Source organism: Bemisia tabaci, chromosome 7, assembly GCF_918797505.1.
Source record: "Bemisia tabaci chromosome 7, PGI_BMITA_v3".
In the NCBI taxonomy this organism is placed as follows: Eukaryota; Metazoa; Arthropoda; class Insecta; order Hemiptera; family Aleyrodidae; genus Bemisia; species Bemisia tabaci.
The window spans coordinates 18,212,440-18,228,941 of record NC_092799.1 but is presented as its reverse complement, the minus strand read 5'-3'; the positions used below and the strand labels follow the sequence as shown (position 1 = coordinate 18,228,941).

The 16,502-nt window shown below is 41.6% G+C and overlaps 1 protein-coding gene across 1 annotated transcript in view; it reads left to right on the top strand.

Annotated features, from left to right (window-relative positions):
* Window positions 1–16,502, top strand: part of LOC109029629 (uncharacterized) — a 203,587-nt gene that overhangs the window by 109,179 nt on the left and 77,906 nt on the right. The window contains exon 2 of the mRNA XM_072302531.1: window positions 3,090–3,209. The gene's annotated coding sequence lies outside the window, so the exon portion shown is untranslated. The remainder of the gene's footprint in view (window positions 1–3,089; window positions 3,210–16,502) is intronic.

Here is a 16,502-nt window from a genome sequence, read left to right as displayed (position 1 = left end):
CGGATTTCTGATGGTCGGTACGGAAATAAGGAAACATGGAAAAAAAGGTGCGGACTTTCCGTGGAAAAGTACGGAAGTTCCAGATTTTCGTGATGAAGTAGTCCTGGGGATATGCAATTTCCTCACAAAATTCGTTTATCAAAACCCTGGTTCGATTTTTCGTGTTTTTTTCGGTTTATTCCTTTGTCATCCCATCATTCCACTTTCCTAATCCGTAACAGTTAAAAATGCGCGTGAGGTAAGGAAACGGAAAGGAAAAAGCAAGCATTTTTGAGAATTGTCAGAAGGAAAGGAGTTTTTGGGAAAGTATGGAAAAAGCAAGGAAAAGGTACTGAAAACGCAGAGAAGTTTAATGACAGAGTACCAGTAGACAGTAGACACCCATGGAAGAAAGGACGAGAGAGAAGAAAATGACAAAAATGTCCGGGGAAAATTGGCGAGTCATTTTTATTTCCCTTGTTTAGAATGATTTTGTCTTTTTGAACAACCAATCTTGTCCAAGAACTAGCCCAGTAGAAGAATAAGTCCTTTTAACCCCATGCCATATCTCCAGTCGTCTGAGAATTTCACCAAAATTTGTCTAGGAAATGTCAGGGAATTTCATTTCCTCTCTTCTGTAACAACTCTGTATACGGAGAATAGGGCTCAGGTGTAAATCGAAGTACGCCCTTACGTCAGAGGGTCGGTGTTTTATGAACGGCCCCGTATAGCCATCGGCCATCGGACATGGGGTCTCGACGAATCTGGCAACGCGGCACCGCGAGGAGGGGAAGGAAGCGCGATGATAGTCGCGCGGAGCCCACCTTTTCATTATTTCTATTCTGGTTTAGGTAATGTTTTCATAACGTCTTTAACACTTTCCGTCCCTCTTGTATCCTTCCCGGCGCTCGTCAAAATAGCTGTCATCTCGGATTCTTTTTGATGATACAGTCGCCTCGTTGCGCCGCCCCGTGCTCGCTCGCGCACGCACCGTCATGCGCGCACGCTCACCCTCTCGCGCCACCACCGCACCATTTTCGCCAATTTCCGCGGGTGGATTGGGCAGACTGTCTACCGTACCGGTCTGCGGAAATAGTAGAGTCTCTTTATACTGAGAGTAAAGACAATACGAAACCATTTCTGATTGGTTCCTGTATTTCAGGTCTGCACGGTGTCACGATCAGCCGGCCAGGTTGGCCTAGCGGTCAGCGCGTCTAATTCCAGACCAATACTGCCGTGCTAAGGGAAAACGCCGTATGAGCCTTCAGGCGTTGCCAAATTTCCTTTGATAAAACACGAATTTCCTCATAAATGTATGAAAATTTTCCTTTCGATTTTTCCTATAATTTTGTACGCAATTTCTCCTAAAGTCCCTGAAAATTTCAAGGGAAAATATTCCTAACTTTCCACGAAAATACACATTTTATCGAAGGAAATTTGGCAACTCTCGAACGTTCATGCGGCGTTCTTCCTTAGCACGGCAGAATAGATCCCGGGTTCGAATGCGGTGGTGGCGACAAATTTTCACGGAACTGACGAGTGGATCTGCAGAAACAGATTCCTCTCGGCCTTAATCCCTGAAAATTTGGAAGCCGGAGCATGGATGTCCCTATCGCCCTGTTGTCTAAGGACATTAAGTCTCTGTCTATAGTTGGCCGCAGACCTCTAAAATTACATTTTCACCAAATGCAATAATTACAAATTAGAATGGACCGGGGAATTAGGGGCACGGCAAGGCTCAAACGGCGTGAGAAAAGTAACGGAGACAGGAATTCGGGAATGAGTTGATCAAAGATTACGAAAAACGTCCAATTTGTGTAATCTTCATTCCCGTTTGTGACATCCGTGAGCCGCATTGTCTAAACTCTCTCTATAAAGGGATTCCAAGAAGTAGCACTGTTGTTAAAGGCAGCCCGGAAGAACCGAAAATGTGCGGAACTTCCCCAAGAAGGCCTGGAATTTTTTCCGTCATAGTACGTTCAGTTTGTCCACGCAGTAAGAATAAGTAACCGACTTTTTATGTTAATATGGGAAGTAGAGCACGGAAGTAACCTAATCATGCGGTTAATTTTTCTTTGGGTTACATTAACCAAATCTTGGGGTCGAAAACTTGCATCCTCGTTAAGATGAATCAGGCTTGAGCCGTTCGGATCGAACCTACATCACAAAGGTGTAAGTTCAATGCGCTAACCACTCGCAAGTCGCGATCTGTGAGTGACATCGAGAGAAATACGAGAACGTCAGTCCAGCGGGACACTCTCCTCATGCCTATACAGCACTGGAAAAAAAAAACACATTGGATCTAGAGTCCTGACTCTTAAAAACATCGACAAGAAAAAATACTCTTGATTCAATCAGATTTAAGCTTAAATCAATAACCAAGCCTCTGAATTTGAGCGGTTTTCCTTTTGATTTAAGCAAACATCTGATTGAATCAAGAGTCCTTTTTCTTGTCAATGTTTTCTTGAGTCTGGACTCTAGATCCAATGTGTTTTTTTTTTTCTTTCCAGTGAGCTATGCCTGTACAGCTCATGGCTATCAGCCTGCTCATGCTATGTATATTTCAGGGTAACCAACGAATTCAGTCGATTTAACAAAAAAATTGGTAAATCACTCCAGTTCTTTTGGTTGATCTGATGGAAGAGAAATTTAACCCGAAGTAACCATACAAACGGACATTTTTAACTGTGTGTATACCCTGGTGTCCCCGAGTTGGTCGTTGCTGAATTTTAGCAGGGACTGTTGCAGATGAATCGCACATTATGACGTGAAAATATTCGATGGGACCGGAGTAAAAGCCGGTAAGGGTCAGTTGGAAACCCCTTCGGAAGCTTGAGCCCCGGACGCGGGATTTTGATCGTTTAACCGGCGAAAAAGGAGCGTAAAGAGGGGTCGGGTCATCGGGACGACACGTCGGCGCGATTCTCGGGGCAGTCATGCATGTTCCTGAGGTGCCCATAAAATTTTGATCAATGGATCTTTTGAATGGCCGCGAATCTTCCCTCCGGTCACCACGCGGGATTTGCATAAATATCAACTCATATTTGTGTTTTTTTCGTCGTTTCTATGCGCGCCCTTTATTTATCCTTTTTCTCTGTGTTTGTCTCCAGACTGGACTGGTTGATGCGAAGTGGAAGTTGGTCCTAGTTCGGGCTCACCACTGTCGTCCCACGAACACACCTTACTTCCACCCTTACTCACCACTGTCACCGATGGCATGCGCTAACGTGGTAAGTTCTAATTTTTGTGGATTGCCAGCCTTTGAATGAGAAATCCTCAGAGACAAGAGACCCTCCACTAGTATCTTGGCCATGGCGGAAGCTTTTACTTTCGGGACTTCAGCATTGTACGGTTGACTTACCTACATGGTTGATGTTCAACAACCTGTTGGCAGTTTCGTTTTGCAAACAAGCCGAAAATGGCCGACGTTTGGGAAAGTTGTTTGGCTCATGACGTCATCCGAAGCTCATCATCGACCATGTAGGTAAGTAAACAGCCGAAAATAGGGTGATGACTGTTGCTCGCTAATAATTGTCCATAAGGAATTGTTGAAACCCCGAAAGTATAAGCTTCCACCTGTCGCTAGGAGGCTAGTGGAGGGTCTCTTATCGTGGACGGATTGAAAAATTATAGTCTCCCAATGCTCGAAATGTCAGGCGAAGAGCATTTACCGTTTGGCGCAGTGGAGTGAAGTGGTTTCCGTCCGATGCAAACAAAATTCTAGAAACTGAGAACCTCAAGAACTCTACTACCGAGTACCGTCCTGTATTTCCATTCTTCACCAGGGTGTTCACTAGTCCGGAAATGGAAATGCTTTTTTAAGGGCGGTCTGGAAGTACTGAATAAGTGTGGAACTTCCGTAAGAAGGTCCGGAATATTTTCCTTCTTACCACGTGTGTTTTTTAATGAAGCCGGGAAAGTATGCGAAAGTATCCCCTGCGCGTTGATTCTTAGAGCAGTATTCGCCTGCAAGATCGCGATTGTGCTGTCAGTTAATATTGAAGCCACCGATGAAATTTTGTGGCTGCATCAGTTTTGCCGCAATCGTAATCCAACTTATCTCGTAATTTTTCGTCAAAGAGGAAGGATAAATTCTCTCATCTAGGTGTCTGATTGCGGACCGTAGGTTACCTTAGCTATTTTCCATCACTCGTTCATTTGTTTTGGGAAATCAAAATATCCACAAATTCGCGTATTTTGGCAGCTTCAAAAAGCATTTTATTTGGTGGATTTTCCTAAATGTTGATCGGTGATGTAAAACTGAGGTTCCTCACTGAAAAAAAAATATCGGTGCTTTTACTAAGAAAAGGGTAAAATTACCAAGAATTCAGGGTTCTATTTGATCCCAGTTTTTTCTTGGCAAAATTACCATTTATGGAATTGGTAATTTTACTGAGAAATCTCGGTAAAATTATTGAACTTTCTCGGTAATTTTACTGGACCTTGGTAAAAACGCCAATATTATTTATCGACTGTGGTAGAATTACCGAGATAAAATGGCAAAGTTACCGCGAATTGATTACCAATAAAAGTAGTATTCTTACCTGGAAAAACAGTAAAAATACCGGTTTTAGGTAAGCTTACCAGTCTGTCTTGGTAAAATTACCAATGATTGGTAAAAAAAGTGAGATGGTAAAGGTATCAACGGACCTTCGTAAAAATGCCGAGAATTTTTTTTCAGTGCTTAGTTTAAAGTCACACTTTCTCAGTGCCACAAGAAACTGTCAAGTGATTGATTTTCCTCTGATCATGAATTCAAAATCTTCTCTTGTTAATTTAATTCCGTAACCTTTTTTCATTTTTTTTCTCTCTTCTTTCTCTCTCTCTCTCTTGTTTTTAATGAAAGAGAGAGAGAGAACGAGATATGGGACCTTAAATGGATGCATTTCTGCCTAACGGAACTATGTGCATTATGACGTGAGCCCTGTTACGCATTTTATGTTCTGATGATTCTCAGGGTTCATGTCTTAATGCACACAGTTTCGTTTGGCAGAAATACGTCCAAATCGGCTTCTTTGACGAAGGGAAGGGAAAAGGTTGAAATAATCAAAAGGATATAAAGTCTCAGATTCATGTCGGCGTTTTTATCAGGAGGCAAGTGACAACATGGCAACGAAGGTGGCGAAAGGATCCGCCAGTTGGTCAGTAGAAATACGATGGTCTGAGGTCAGAGCATGTAATGATTTTCTCTGACATTACCATATCAGCTGTTTCAACCCTCCACCTCAATCCAGCTGTAAAGGGTCCATCTGGCTGAACTGGATTCCCTCTTTGATAATGCGTCATGAGTCATATTAACAATTGTGTCATTAGATTTTATGCGCACATCATATTTATCTTTTCCAGCCTTTTCTCCCTCTCTTTAATCACTCTTCTTGTATGTGTCAAAATGTGTCTCACTCTGATGTTCAATCATAACCCGCTCATGGTTCGAGCTGCCCGGACAACTTTTTTAATGCAAATGATTATTTCTTCTTTTTCGTGGAATTTTAAAATCTTTGAATATCCCTGGTTTTTTTTTTTCTTTCTTTTTTTTTTTAGAAATGTCCAATGTTGTCTGGTGCAGTGATGCAGATTGGTCACGAGCCAAAGACCGGCTGTTCGTTCGCAAACTGCGCAGGCAGCGAAAAAATTGCGCAGGCTACACGAAAAAAATGAAATTGCTGATTTAACAATTTTGTAGTTAAAAAGGGTGATACACCAAAAGTGATGTTTCGATGTAGATTTTCCAATAAAAAAATGCTGATTTTGCCACGCCCGTGGTTGAATCAGCTTTCCACTATTGTAAAATATACACTTGAAACATGTCTCACATTTTTTAACAATTGAATTGTTAAACCAGCAATCCATTTTTATCGCGTACGACGTTCAATAATAACTAATGCTATAAAATTCACTGCGTTTTGATCTAATTGCGCTCCATTCTCGCGTACACTTTCCGAAGTTATGTACGCGCACTTGACTAATTTTCTTCCGGAAGAGGAGGTCCCTTTTCATAGCACAATTGAGGACATTGCACCAAAAACAACCTATAACTGGAAACCGCGTTTTGAGAAAAACGCATTTAAAGTTTTGTTTTTGATGTACTGCGCAGACTTTTCTATGCAGGTACCCTGTTTTGGTGTTTTTGGGTGACCTAACCCTTCTACTGAAGGATGCCGGGTAGATTTTGCGATACATTTTGGGTTTACACTCTAATATAGTTAATTTAAAAAAGCGGTTTATAGGTCGTTATTACGTCCAACAGTCATTTTGGTGGCAATATGCAGTATAAATCATTTTAATCACGCATGATTAACGCAAAATAAAAGAATATCGATGGTGAGTATAGAGAGGGGTAACTAGCACATTATAGGCCCTTAAATTTACAGGGCCGTATTACGCCATTTTGGTGGCAAAATGCGAAGTATACATTTTTGGAGGAAAAGATAGTTTGAGAGGAGAATAAATTATTTCAATAGCTCGTTTTTCTGAAATAAAAACAAATCTTTATAAAATGAGATAAAAAAATCGAGCCATCACTATCGCCGCGCCGCGCCGATGCCCGCTAACCGAGAATGATAAGGCCGCGCGTATAGGTCGTTCTTGCACCCATCGATCCAGAGGCCTGACTTGCCTCGGAAAAAAAAGGTTTTTCGACCTCGAGACGTTACCTATCTATATTCTATCGCTACCACAGCATAGTCCACACTGAGAAAAAAAGTACGGTCAGGAGAACCGCAGTGCGTTAGCACGTACCGCACAGTACGGCCGATATTGAACACCGAATGTTTCGGTTTACACTACAGTATATCCTCGGTAGCTACTACCAGACTTCTCGGTTCGGGGTACCGAGATTCCCGATTCAGGGTACCGAACTCTCGGTTCCTGCTACCGAACTGCGATTTGCACAACCGGGGTGGTGCGGTTTGCGTTACCGACGTTTTTAGGGGTGCGCCGGTAAGGGTAGGGCGATGTGACGTAGCTGCTGGGGCAGGAGGGGGGGGGGGCTCCGGATGGCCCCCCCTCCAATGACTGAATTTTTCAGTATTAGTAACAGCTATCATAAATTTTGTTCATGTATTAATTTGCAATAATAAAGTCACATTGTTTATTTTAATACCTGAGAGAAATTTAAATGAAAAATGAAGAGACCTCCCTCGGTCACTATTTGAGGCTAAAAAAGACATTCGGACCTTCAAAAGCGGGGCTCTTGTGTCATAATTTTGAAAATATTTAGTCAGACAGCACAGCAAATTTTAATCAAAATCGATGCCATGAAGCCTAAAATTTAATTTGGAAAATGATCTGGTGTTCGGCATGAAAAACAGTGCAGGGAGAGAAAAAGCTGGTTATTAATTTTTCCTAATTTTCCTTAAATTCATTTTTTTTTAAATTCCCAAGTAACTTCAGTTCCTCCCAATTTTGAATCGCTGATCGGTCGTTGTAGGTGCATATGTTGAAGGCAAATAGTCAAATCAGGCATTTGGTTGAATGCCTAGGCAAATGGTCAAATATTTTCACTTAGACTGAAATTCTGATTATTTTACTAACTGTAGACAAAATAATGCTCTGATCATGTGGGAAGGAATTCTCTGTAGAAATTTGCTTCATACAATGATAAATACCTGAGTTATTTCTAGTCCTAGATTGCACATTTATCTCAAAATACACAGCATTTAATAAAATAAACTTATTTCACAATTTGGACAGCTGAAGAAATGTGAGGAGCATTTTTGAATAGGAAAGGCAATAACAGTCTGTACTTTAATGGATTTTCACACTTTAAATATTGGAAATTCGAGAGGTCTCTGTGAAAACATAAGAAACCTCGCAACATCTGAAAATTTGACAATCCGCCTAGGTATTTGATAAAATGCCTAATTTGACTATTTGCCTTTGACACATACACATCTCTCTAAACAAGAATTAAGCACGATTGAAAAATAAAAAAAAAATACCTCATTAGGTCTAGGAGCAATGATTGGTTCATGCAAGGAACAGTATCTCTATTCAAGTCAGTGAGAAAACTTGCTTGAAGAGAACTGATTAAAGATCACTCTCATGAAATACAAATACAAATTCTGCATACACCATTTTAAAACTTAAGTATCAAGAAAGGTTTACAGAACTGCACAACTTATTATAATATCTAGTTCTTGTTAGAACATGAAGTTGGATGGGCATAAGACATTCAATGTAGGTATGCTAAAACTAATTCTCCCTGCGAAGAGCACTAGAGTCGTTAATAAAATAAAATGTGAGAATATCCTGATCGGTCACAATTGCAGAGAACATGGATGGTGTTGAAACGGAGAATAAAATAAAACACTGACTCACCAGACAATTTTTGCGATTGAATCAGAAGGTATGAATTTTCTGCAGAGTTGGATGTGAATCTCTTGAGTACACTACACTTTCTGGTTTGTTTTTTTTTCATTCGCCTTTCATTAAATAATAGATGCACCACTGATTTTCATTTCAAAAATTATAAGATGAAAGTCCATATGTAGAGGTAACATGCATTTAAGCAACAACTCACTGTGCGCGCACCTGACAATAATTGCACAATCTTTAAGGTAAGAGCGTAAGCTTAAGTAGTGAGGCTGCAAGTATTGGGTGAAATAGATGAATCAACACTGCTAAATTTTCAAACAAATACTGAGACTGCAAGATGCAATCAGCTGAGTAATTTGTTTAAAAAGTCATACAGCTATCAATTACTCTTTAAGGAGGAAGATGTTTTGAGGTTATACCGATGGGCTCATGTATCTCTCTGAATCAGACTCCTAATAAATTCAGGAGAGCAGGTTCATCAAACAAGAAAACTAACTAAAAAGAACAAAGGGGATTACTGAAAACTGTAGGTGGGTACCTGAGAAACATATGTACTTCAATTGTTAGACAAAATCATTGGAACGAGACAAGCTGGATCTGTGACGTTCGGTTACGTGAGAAAAGCACACTCTGTAGAACTGATTCGGAAGAAGATAGTCTCCTTTTTGTATAGATACGTTAACATTCTCACTTCGTTACCATGGCTTTGGAAGAAATAGAAATCACAAATTACAACGAGTGCCGAACTTGATCCTGGAGGCACAAGGTTGATGAAACAAAGAGGTGCCTAAATGGACGTTCCTGAGTACTTTAAGTAACTGATAAGCCATGAGACACACAATTCAGAGTTTCAAATACAAAAACTCAGCACTGTTTTTTAATTATTCAGGGATATGAGAGTTGATTTGAGATAAAATGAAGCATTCGACACTGCACAAGCGTGGCTGATAACAAAGGAGGATGATCACAGAGAACAGAATTGATAGACGGTGCACATTTCTCACTCACCCAGCTCCAGCTGTCCAAATGTTGCCGGCTCGGACCACACGCGGCAAATTCAAATATCATTATACTTATATGCACTTGTGATTGAAATTATTCTTTTATTTCTTGAGCGCAATATTTAACACTTCAAAAGAATTATGTCTGGAAAAATTTGCAGTCACCAGCCCGTGGAAAACACTCACTTGCTCAAAGACGGTTAGAAACCGAACTTTAAATTTGTTCACCCGAACGTTTCCGATTTCACCCGAGTGAAAAGCCGAGATGTGCAGTAATGTGAACCGTACCACCGTGGAATTTTTTCCACGGAAGAACCTCGGTCAAGTAAGCCGCGGCCTCTCACGGCTCGGTTCGCACTCCCGCACCCTGCGGTTCACATGACCGAGAGTACGGTGCAGGTAACCGTATTACTGCGCACCGTACTCCTCGGTATAAATTATTGTACTTTTTTTCTCAGTGCAGGGTACGTAGAATCCGAAAAGCAGATTGGCGTAATAACGACCTACACGCCTATAGGTTGTTCTTGGTGCGGTGTCCTCAATTATGGAGCAGCAAAACATTCTCGCGTCTCCTCAACAATGTAAAGGGCTTGATCTCTTTTCCACTTACTCAAAGATCTTAACCCAGAGTTTAAAAACTGGATGGGGCGAAATGCGTGATACAACTAATTCGACTTCCGAGAAGGTAAAATTGCATATCTACGAAATGAAGGAGAACATAAACTCTTTTCGGCTGACTCGGAGACTTTAACGCCTGAGTAGGTAGGTTGGACGGGGCAAAAAACGTGATGCGACTATTTTCACTCCCAAGTGGGTAAAGTTGCATATCCACAAAATTAAGGAAAATGTGAACTCTTGATGAACGCTCTGATTCTTACAAAATAGTGCGAAAACGTTGAATTTATGAGTTCATTTCTGCCTTACTGTTAAATGTTTGAAAAAACTTCTGCTTTAGTGTTGAATGTTCCAAAAAATTACTGCAAAAGCGTTAAATTTTTAATAAATTTACTGCGAAAGGGTTGAATTTTGAGAAAATTGATGCGACCGCATTTAAAGTCAGGGAACTTGTCCGGGAATCGGGCTAAAAATCTAGATTTCTTTCTTTTACAGCTTCGCTCGAAGATCAGATTTGTTTTGAAACTGTTGTTCTGTGTCGACTCAGCTTCATAAAATCACACCAAAGATACAAAGATGTTTTGTCTACACGGAAAAAATTAAATTGCTGATTTTGCAATTCAATCGCTAAAAAAGTGACTGCAATCTTTCAATGTAGATTTTACAACAAAAATGCTACTTTAACCACCCCCGTGGTTAAATTAGCGTACAGCAGTGGTTAAAGTAGCATTTTTTTGTTGTAAAATCAAAGTTGAAACATCGCAGTCATTTTTTTAGCAATTGAATTGTTAAAGCAGCAATTTGATTTTTACCGTGTATCGAACTTTTAAAGAAAAATCTTGTTTTTTTAAGTTTGAATCTAGAGAAAAGTGCAAGAGGAAATCATGAGTTTTCATTCGGGAGTTTTCCCGTTGAAATTAGGGGAATGTCAGGGAACGAAGAAACCGAGAATTTTTAACACCACGCCAACCCCGCCGCACCGTTAAGGACCAAGAAACCGTGCTTTACAGGAAGATATTATTTTCCTTACCGTCTCCGGCAAAAAAAACGCGGAACGCGATGCGAGCATCAGCACGTATTCCAATAAAAAGGATAATCTTTTAACACCCTTTAAAATATCGCTCCCGGAAGTCCACAATTATCGAGTTGGTGAAGTGCCCCGTATCCTCATTAGCTTATCGGTGTTTACCCAGGAGAAGGTTCCCGCTTCTTAATTTGCTGGATTTAGGGTGGAATAGTGAAGGAGACCTACCCTCGTTTCGCGAGCTTGACCCCTCACCCCTAAATCCTGTTTTTCTCCCATTTAAGTAAATGGGGAAAAAGATTCCACTGCAAGTGCTTGACTCCTTAAACGGTCTTCATCTCGGAAACTTCCGGCTAATTTTGTGGGAGCCACGTGCCGGCAGCCCCTCCCCTTTCGCCCCTTACCCCCGCCGACCCACCTCGAACACAATTAGCAACCCCTGGTCCCTCGCTTCGACTCAAGAGGGCTGTGTAGGTCAAACATGAATCCATCCGATCAATGCCTCATTCTCATTCATCGATGAATGTGCTCTGCCGTGCTAAGGAAAAACGCCGCCCGCCCTGGAAAAAAAGGTTGCTTAAATCTAGAGTCCAGATTCTTAACAACATCGACAAGAAAAAATACTCTCGATTCAATCCGATTTTCCCGTGAATCGAAGAACCGAGCTTCTTGATTTAGGCGGGTTTCCTTTTGATTCGAGCAAGGAGTCCGATTAAATCAAGAGTTTTTTTTCTTGTCAATGTTTTTAAGAGTCTGGACTCTAGATTAGGATTCCATTTCTTATTTTGTCTTTTTACCATCTGGCATATCTTCAATGGACCACTAGATAAGGTACGAATTTCAGCATTCTGATACATGTTTCTTAACCAAAATTTTACGTAAAACACGATGCACACAACGAAAATTACCGAAATTAACTCCTTACGAAGATATTCAATGATTCTTAATGCGTGAATTCAAACCACCCGCTCATGAAAACTCAATGCTCTACGTGATTCACATCGCGCGCTAAACGTTATCATGACAGTCTCTGCGATATAAAAATCTGGCAACCTTAATCTTGACGCTTTGACTCAGTTATAGCAAATTGCTAATAGTTTGAACAACACATGATGTGAAATGAACATTGCTCGATTGAGAAGCTCGCTGAAACCGTTGTAGTGGGCGATTTGACTCACGTAGAGTTTTGAGTTTCTTATGAGCGGGCAGTTCAAATTCCTCGTAACCAATGTGAAATAAAAACGTTAATATCTTCGTTAGGAGTTGGTTTCCGTAATTTTCGTTGTGTGAATCGTTTTCCACGTGAAATTCTGGTTAAGAATCATGTATCAGATCGCTTAAATTTGTACCTTGTCTAGTGGTCCATTATCAGGGAAATTCACCACTACCTATGTGTCAGGGAATTTCACCAAAATGTATCAGGGAAATGTCAGGGAATTTCACCACAATGTGTCAGGGAATTTCACCAAAATGTATCGGGGAAATGCCAGGGAATTTCTTTTCCTAAATTCTGTAGCAACCCTGGAATTCGTTCATTCACCAAGACTCGTGGAAATTGAGATACGCCATTACGTCAGAGGAACGACGACGCATTGTTCCCATTTTACTCCGTACTTTTTTTTTTTTACTTATTTATTTATGGAAAGCGAAGCTTCAGTCATGTAGTGTCCGTTTCAAAGCAAGAGGAGAGTTCTCCAATCTGTGCCATTTGAATTGGAAACGAGGATCATCGTGCGAGGCGGGACGGGGAACAAGCTCACGATATCTCGCGTCCGAAAGGATGACGATCAGTCATGTGTCAAGATGCACAAAAATGTGCGGGCCGTAAGGGCAGCGGTTGCACGGAGCGCAGGATCCTCCAATTTTGGGTACATTAAAAATGCACTCGCCAAGGCACCTCCCCTCCCGAGGAACGGATGACATTCGAGTTTCAAGTCGGCGGACGAAAATTTCTCACGCCATCGCGTCGTCGCTCGAAGAGCGAAAAAAAAACACCCAAGGAGCTTCGCCGAAACGGAATTCGAACACGTTCATATTCCTTAATATTCCATTTATAAACATAATTCTCCGGGAGAGAAGGAGACGAAACCCTTTCCTTCCCAGTGGCGTGGCGTGAATTGCGATACATCGATTGTTATGCCGTTTAAACCTATGAAAAAAGATCGATTATCAGGGTGTTCGCCGCGAACACCTTAGTAATCGATTCTTTACCATAGCTTCAAATGGCGAGATATCGATAATCGATTATTCACGCCACGCCACTGTTCCTTCCCATTCTTTCCGCCGGTTTAAATTTAGTTCCGTTATGCAGGAGGGGTGCCGCCGAGCACCGAGCCTCGAATTTTCATTATAATTAAAACGTGTCATTTTTTTTTGTGCTCGAAACGTTCATATTTTTACCCTTCCGCGCGCAGGAGGGAGCGGGTCTCGGGGAGGGGGCGTCCCGCCTCGTCCCTCCTACTAATTACAGGCCCATTCTGAGACGTTTTTCTGGTGCTTTCAGGAGCTTGTTTATCGGCCAAGTTTCGGGTATCGCGATCCGCGGCGCCGCCGCCAGGTTTCCGAGTCCATGCTCCTTTTTCTGTTCTGTTGAGGAGAAACCCTGTATTTACTCTCAGACGCTGCCAAATCTCCGTGGATAAAAACTGATTTTTGAGAAGAATTCGTCATCCTCCGGCTAGAGTATCTGTATAGCGAGAGTATGGACAGATGTGAAACTCCGAAAATCCATCAGGCCTTCACCGATGCCTCCGTGAATGAAGTTAGGGCCCAGAAATGCAGCCAACCTATGAATTTCGAATGTTCAGAGCGATTTTTAAATACAATTGTTACGAACCGCCGTTTATAGAGCATGTATTTGGCTTACTTTTAGCATAAATTTACTTATTTTTGCAAGAGAACGCTCATTTATGTACATTCTTGGCCATCTTGGTTAGAATTGAACTCTGTAGGCTGGCAGTGAAATTTTGTGTGTTAGAAGTTGCTCAGAAGGGTGGCTGCACTTTTGGGCCCTAAGCCCTCCATCAAGCGATCTGTCCATACTCTCGCTATAAAGGTACTCTACCTCCGGCCAAAGTATCGCAAGGGCCGTGCGACGTTTCATAATTTCCGCCGCCATTTTATTTTTGTATGGAGAAATTGTTTAACGAAGCTGCCCGAAAATTTCACTGAATTATCTTCGTGCTGCCGATAAAATGCAGTGAACTTTTCAAACAAATTCAACCGACAATTTCTCAGTTAAAAGATGAAATGGCGGCGGAAATTTTGGAAACGTCGCATGGCGCCTGTGATACTTTGGCCGGAAGGTGACGAGTTATGAATAATTTGCCTTGACATTTTCAGGCGCGGTTGAGAAAACTAGACGTAGGCCCCGATGGTTGCTCCACGCCCTCAAACGGCCGCTTCCTGGGTCATGTTTTAAATGATTTCATTGTCAATACCCCAAAAAATCATAGAAATTGGCCCAAAGTTAAAGAAACGTTGCTTTCTTAAAACTTAACGATTGTAAAACGAAATGTCTTTAACTGTAAAAAAGTGACTTTAAGTTAAATCCGCATGGAGTTAATCGGGAAACCCCAAATTTTGTCGAAAAGAAACGACGCTTTAAGTCAAAATAATATCTCAAGGAAAATTTTTTCAGTGCATGTCACGCTATTCACTAGTTAAAACCGCGCCAAGTGGCTCAACGACAGGGTGTCTACAAGTCCGGATTTTCCGGAATGTCCAGAAATACTACTGATTTTTAAGGGCGGTCCGAAAGAACTGAAATGGTGCGGACATTCCGCAAGAACGTCCAGGATTTGTTCCTTTTTTTGTCATTTTCGTCGCAATTTGAGGGAGAAATTCAAATTTTTCGAATTCCGTCAATTGGAGATAATGAAAAAGTATCGAATTTCTTGCAAATGTACCGAAGAAGTACTGATTTTTGGCCAGCCTGTTTCAGGAGACACCTTGCGCTCAGCAAATTCCAACGGAATAGGTTCATTAATGAAGATGTTGCATGTGTGAGGAATTTGCGGTTTGACTGTTGCTTCTTATGTAAAAGTTCGCGGGAAACACGATGGTGCCACTGGTTTTCTCTGAAATCAACTCCCAAGCTCAAAAAAAGCTCTCAAAGTGAGGCCAAAATGGAGGGGATATCCCACCCTACCCTGAGAGTCCACCTCTACATCAAGACAAACTCTCCATGCAAAGATATGGAGCAAATACATTGACAGGGCTGCCACTTTATTTGGGGACTTTAAAACTGAAAACACGGCAACCCTGCTAATGTATTTGCTCCAAATCTTTGCATGGAGAGTTTGTCTTGATGTAGAGGTGGACTCTCAGGGTAGGGTGGGATATCCCCTCCATTTTGGCCTCACTTCGAGAGCTTTTTTTGAGCTTGGGAGATGATTTCAGAGAAAACCAGTGGCACCATCGTGTTTCTTGCAAACTTTTACATAAGAATCAATGGTCAAATCGCAAATCCCTCACACTTGCAACATCTCCATTCCAGGAAACGTGTGAGTTTTCAGGAGAAATTCGGCAACGCCCCGATGTACTTACGGCGTTCCTCCTTAGCACGGCGGTTCTTCCCGTCGGAGGGTGCCGGTGCCCCGTCCGGCAAACGATGTCCCCGACCGTGTGAATATGCCGCGTTCCGGGATGAGCCCGACACTACACCCTCGCACTCCCTGCTTGTCTATACCCTCCCCCTCCCCCTCCGCGCGTCTTCCCCGTTTTTTCTCCCCTGCTCTCTCTCGAAAATGACAGTTGCGCTCACAATTAAGCGGGCCCCGTACTTGTTTTGTTTCGACGAATCAACATATGTTTACTCTAACTCTTGACTCTTCGCTCCGCGATGCCGGAGGAAACCCTTCGTCCTCCTCCTCCAAACGTACCCCCCATTCAGTGCTGTCGTTTCCCCGAATTAATTCCGAATTCCGGAAATTTTCCGGGAACCCTCGAAATTCCCGGAATTAGCAGCTTTATTCGGAATTCAAGTTTTTTTTTTTTTTTTTTTTTTTTTTTTTTTTTTAAAGTATCAATTTGACCGATTATTTCATGACAATTGATGTTTGGTCATTATTTATTTATTTATTTATTTTTTTTTTTTTTTTATCATATTCGATTATCTACAGAACTAAATCCAGACGTATTTCGGGATTTTTCCCCAGAACGTTTGAAAAATCGGATTTTTCTCGGAACTTCGGAAAATCGGAATTAATTCCGGGCATCCCGGAATCGTCGGTAAAATAAAATGGAAGCTTTGCCTCTCTTCTCGGGTTCCAAAACTGACCCGAACGATTCGCTTTTTCATGGGTGTTTGAACATGCAATTTTTCCCCCCAGAATTTTGTTGATCACTGCGTGTAATCGGAAGAAAAATCAGAGAAATGTTCAACTTGGAATGCCCAACTGTTTCGCGATCAAAATCCAGTTTGCGAGCGTACATTTTGCAACGCTGGAATGTAGTTAGTTCTCTCGTCTGGGAACCAACGAGTTTTTTCAGTGCAACTCAAGTCATGTCCTCCATGACTTCGAAAAGAATTGTGAGGGTCTTAACTTTTCACTCCATGTACAATT